Consider the following 6,148-nt stretch of genomic DNA (forward strand, 5'->3'; position numbering starts at 1 on the left):
ATTTTTCATAAACTGTTATCAGCTATTGTTATCATTGGGTTTCACAATTTTAAAATCAATAATTTAAAATTTAAATCATAATGATTTATTTTAGTAATAGTTCATGGTTTAGGATGTAAGTAAATTTTAGTCCATACTTGTTTAAACATAGACAATCTTAAACCGCGGTGATAATCATAGACACTATACTTAATAATATCTCAAGGTTAATAGATAATAGTATCTATTAATCTTGATAACATCTCTCCCTCTTCTCTATTGATCAAAATCGCGGGGGCGCAGCTCCGTCCCGTTATTTTACTCAATATCGTTCAGTTTTTAATTTTTGTTACTATATTTCAGTATGTTTTTAAAAACTTAGACGAAATTTCGACGAATTGACGTTTAAAGCCCCATTTTATGATTTTACCGACGTTTTAGCGATAAAGTTTTATTCGCGTAGAGGTAGAGCTAGCCGTGTGAAAGCCACACTTATGCTATTTATATTCCGATTTCGTGAACGAAGGTCAAAATAATGAATACGAATATGGCCTCCGAACAACTTAATTTTGTTTTTTAATCGTTTTAGTCGATCTATTTCGCGTTTTTTACATCCGTTTTATGTTCCTCTTCGCAAGTGCGGGTCATTTAAACGCCGTCCATGTGACGTTTGTGGCTGACAATGTACAATATAACATAGTTAAATTTCTATTTTTGATTCAGTAAATTGCATTATTTTCATTACATAATTTAATTTACATTGTCTTATCCCTGATAATCTAATCATAAAATTATTAGACTTTGTTTAACTTCAGGTTGTGATTGGTGACATAGAAGTGTTTGTAGACAATTAAATTTGATTCCCTCTGCATTATATGCATCTACTTCTATATAAAGAATATTATCTTTCATTAATATAAGTATATTAAAAATGCATAGGTGAATAGGTTAGGTTATTTGAAATAGTTAAGTAGCACATAAGTACACTTAAAGTATATTGCCAGTGTAAATAGTTATTTGAATATGTTATATTTATTTAATAATCAAGCTTAGGTACAATTACAATTAAAATTGACAATTAACTTTCATTAACTAAGTACATATAAAAAACTTATTTTTATCCAGCTATTATGATTTGGTTTAACATGCACTATATAATATAAAAGTATACGGAATAGTTTATTAAAGTAAGGTAGTTGAATAGGTACATGCGTAGGTAGCTCATAAACTATAATGCATAGCTAATATTTCTATATTATAAATTAAATAGATTATTATATACACCTACAATTTGTAGTTTATCTAATCAATTAAGCTCATTAAGAGTACATTTATTGCAAACATTATTTATAACCATACAATATTTTGCATAATTAAATGGTCTACATATTATGAAACATTGACGTCAACTGTACATTGCTTGGAAAATGTATGCATTATTGTATGGTTAGATTTATATTAATTAAATCAATTATATTTTTATTATTTAATAATAAAACAAATCTAATGTAAGTTAATATAATATATAATTATTTACTATAATATAATTATGTATGTTCGTGTTTAGTAACAATATTTAATTTTTTTAAACAAACACAATATACCTAGTGTAGGCAGTTCTCGATCAGGTTTAGTACATATTTCTATTTTATTAATTATTGTTTGTTCATAACTTTTATTTTAAGGAACATTTTCAGTAAATTTTTAGTTAATATGTACATTGTATAATTGTCAACACTAAAAATAAATAGTTATTTTATCATGGTTTTAATTTTAAGTATCAAGTAAAATCGTATCACGAATACACAAAAAAACAATAAAAAAAATTTGGTGTTACAGAAAGAGCGGATGCAGCCTAAGCTGCATGTGCTACGCCTGTGCGCACGCTTATGGCTAGCCACGTAATACTTTTGGATGTTTAATTAAAAATAAATTTTCAGCTGTTTTACAAAAAAACAATGAAAATTATTTCAAAAATATTGAAAGGATAAAAAGAGTTAAAAGATACATATGAACAATGATGACATCACTTGTTTTAAATATGCGCTCATACCCCATCATATCAATAAAAGTTGAAAGAAGTTTTTATATATTTAAAACTCTTTTATCGGACAATCACTGATCATTTTTATTTGAAAATGTTATGCATTGCTGAATTGTCCAATATAACACATTTAATGATAGGAAAACATTTTCATAACATATATAATATTTATATTTGCCAGTAATTTGCTTGTAATTTAACTTCCTGTATTATTAACATTTAAAATATATTTTAGTCTTTTTTAACATTTTTATTTCATTTCATGTATTTCATGCATTTTTTTATATTTTCTAGTTTATCAAGTTCCGGTTCCTAATTATTACATATAATATTTCACCTATGTACTCACATTGTCCGCGATTCGATGTAATCGGATTGTTTACCTACCTTGAAAATTTAGTTGCGTGTAAATTGATTTTCACCCAACGTTGATGACCGACTGCTGTCTGCCAGACATTCAAACTCGATTTTCAAAAACTTTTACTCATTTAAAATAAGACCGCCAAAGCATAGAGCCACCAAATCAATGGTATTAATTTCGTTAACATCGTTATCAATTTATCATCCACTTCTTCAAAATTAAACGTGTGATTACTATATGCTTTTTAATAGAGTTTTTCTCAAGGGGACTGAGTCATATATCCGACCTTGGGTACAAAGGTACAAAGAAGGGTACTCATTTGGAGCCTAGAGGGAGCCGAACGAACAACTAGTATTATAGATAAAATTACTTCAATCAATGCAATAAGATATTTGAATTAATGTTACAAAAGAACCATCTAATTGGTACTATAAGTACCAATTATTTTGAATATTGCACGTTTGCATCATATCGATTAACTGCCCAATTTGATGACAAGTCTCGTCGAGTAAAACGTAGAACACTCCGGTGTAGATTTATAATAATTATATATTATAGTCATATTGACAAGATAAAAACATTAAAAACTGATTAAAAATTAAATATTAATATTAAATTAACTAGAATCATTTTTGTCAGTCAAGCGTAATATTGAAATAGGTACTTACCTAAAATTTTGAACATAATTTGAATTTTTTTTTTAATATGATATAAATAGATGAATTAAATACAAGGTTTGATGTATAGGGATATGATATTTCCTTCTCTACTTAAGTAATTATAATTTATAAATTATATTGTAATAAGCATAAAAATATTATCATTTATAATTATATAATCAATAATAATAGAATTTTTTTTTTTTTTTTTAGTCGAGTGTTACTGCTGGGTAACTACTCTCCTCATGATTTCACAGTCAACATGCATTTTCCGTTCATATGTTTATTGTAACTACTATTACAGATTGTATATATCAAATAAATGTTAAAATAAAAAAAGATTTTTTTATAATATTTTTTATTATCTAATTATTTTTCAATTTATATTTAGTTATATAATATACCTACTGATACAATATTATCTTTTAAAACAATTTAAAATACGCCCACTGTTTAATATAATTATATTATATCAATATTGAAACGGTTTTATAAATCTACAGATAATCGTTTTTTTTTTTTTTTTTTACTAAATATAGGTAGGTAATTGATATATAGGTAATTGAGCCATTTTGTTAGTTAGTTATTTAATAGCAAAATTTTAGTTTCCGTGAATCTAAAAGTTTTAATCATTAATATTTAATAACTAGGAATGAAATTCCTATCTTCACTTAAACTTAGGCTCATTTTCTAAGTTTCTGACCCCAATGGAGTGAGAAACGAGGTTCACAGTAAGGTTAGGTAGTAGTAGGTATCTGAGTGATAGAGAAACGTACCACCTAATATGTAAAGAATTGTGAAAATAGATGCAATGATTACGTTTAGTGTTGCGGTTATGGGTTAGCAATGGTATTTTGTATTTGTTTACAGTTTTATTGGTAAACAATTTTTTATAATATAATGATGAAATGTCGCATCATACTTTTTTTTTTTTTATCAATATTTCAATGGTTTTAATGTCGCTATTATTAAAATGGTTGTAATAGAGTTAGCGACTGGTATCATAAAATTAAGTACTATTGAGAACAGTCTACACATGTACAGAATATTGCTTGTAGTAAGCCAGAAGATATACCTAATAATATAAACTTTAACATCTGAACACATTATATGTGGTTGTCTTTGTATGTATACGGAGTGTTACAGAAGCATTTTCCACGGCAATAGGCAAATGGAAATTAATTCAAAATTTTCATTATTGATCCATTAGGATATTTTTATTCAATTAAAAAAAAAAATAAAAAATAAATAAAATAAACATTATTGTAAGTTCGATACAAGTATAATATACAATAATAACTTCATATTTTTGTTAATGTTAGTGTACCTACATTTCAGATAATTTATTGAATAATGAATATACAATAAAGTGTAATGTAATAATTAAAAACCATAAAAATACAATTTCATAGTATATTAAGTAGAATCTTTGAAAGTAAAGATACCTACTTTCGTGTTAAAATATGCATAGTGAAATATGAATATTCTTAATTTGAAATTTAAGTATTTACCTAGAGAAGAATAAACGTGATAAAATATATTATTATATTTTTAAATCATATTAATATGTTTTAATAATTTTTAAATTATAATACCTTGGTATTACGTACCTAACTACTGTTATTTTTAACATATTTTTACTGATACCACAGAATTTATAATAATTATAAAATAGGTACTAAATAGTATATTATCGAGTATTGACTGAAATATTGATTATTTAATGATCGAATGTAATTTTAAATTTGAATTATATACTATTATGATTTAGTTTTTCGCCATAAGTGAATAAGCATTTCACAAAATTTTAAAATTTTAAAATTCTAAAACTCTAATTATTACAGTAGTAGTAATGGTATAAAAAAAAATAACGCGATAAATTGCTGCATAGAATTAATTTTTATTAGATCCATTGGTTCATGTAATTTTTTTTTTAATTCATGACTTTATTGTGAAAATATTTCAATTTATACAAGTGTACAATAAGTAATTATTAATGATAAATTATTAGAAATAAGACTGAAGTATCAAGTATGGCATGGTAGGAAATTTCACATTGTAGACACCTAGTGATCAGTGCTGGTCTGAGTTATTATGGCGCCCCGGAAAAATTTTTAAAAAGTGCCCTTAAAAAAGTAGCTTAAATAACATTTTTATTGTTTTAAATAATTTATTATTTTAGATAATTATTACACACTGTTATTAATTTAATTAATTTTATCAGTGCAACTATTATTTGCGAGATTTAATTTTTAACTGCATTAATACAATCTATTCGACATTTCCTCGAGTCCTCACATAATGGCTTAACAGATGAAGATTAATAAATATGTTTTTTTAAGATATACCAACGATCCACAGACGCAAAAAACAATACGTATATTCGTTAAATCGCTTCAAAAAAGTTTTTGACTCAATAGAACAAGAAACACTATCTTCTACTAATCCAAATACTAAGTTCAGTGAATGACAACCATATCATGTAATAAAAAAAGCTCGAGAATTGGTTCATAATATTCTTGCTTGTACGTCTTTATTTTTACCCTTCATATTCACTCCGTTGTTATATCCCTGATATATATTGTTACTTAATTCTAGTTTACAATTACACATTATTATATGGTCTCATAAATACCTTTACCAGACGAGTCATACATGGGTTCAAACTTCAAACACTATAACATTTTCTTTGATGCACATTTTTTATTGATATCAAAAAGTTTTAAAGTCAAAGAAAGTTGTTCAACGTGACTTATGTCCTGAGTGCAATCCAACATAATACTATAATATTTAGTTTTTGAACTCGATGTAGTATATTGTTTCAGTTAAGTTTACAATTAAACAAATAGTTTCATTTTGAATAGTTTTTCCATAGTAATGAAAATGCGTTTATGATATATAATACAACGAACGTGTTAATTCATACCTAATCTTCAGCGTCAGATAAATTGGTACGGCGGTAGTAACGATGATTATAAATCACATTGTGCCCTAAATTTGTAGTCACGGTGTGTGGTAATCTTATTTTAATGTATATTATTATATTGATATATATATATATATATATATATATATATATTAGTTTATTATTTCGTTAACTAAAAT

The sequence above is a fragment of the Melanaphis sacchari genome, unplaced genomic scaffold (assembly GCF_002803265.2).
Source record: "Melanaphis sacchari strain LSU unplaced genomic scaffold, SCAv2.0 Contig4_pilon_pilon, whole genome shotgun sequence".
Lineage (NCBI taxonomy): Eukaryota > Metazoa > Arthropoda > Insecta > Hemiptera > Aphididae > Melanaphis > Melanaphis sacchari.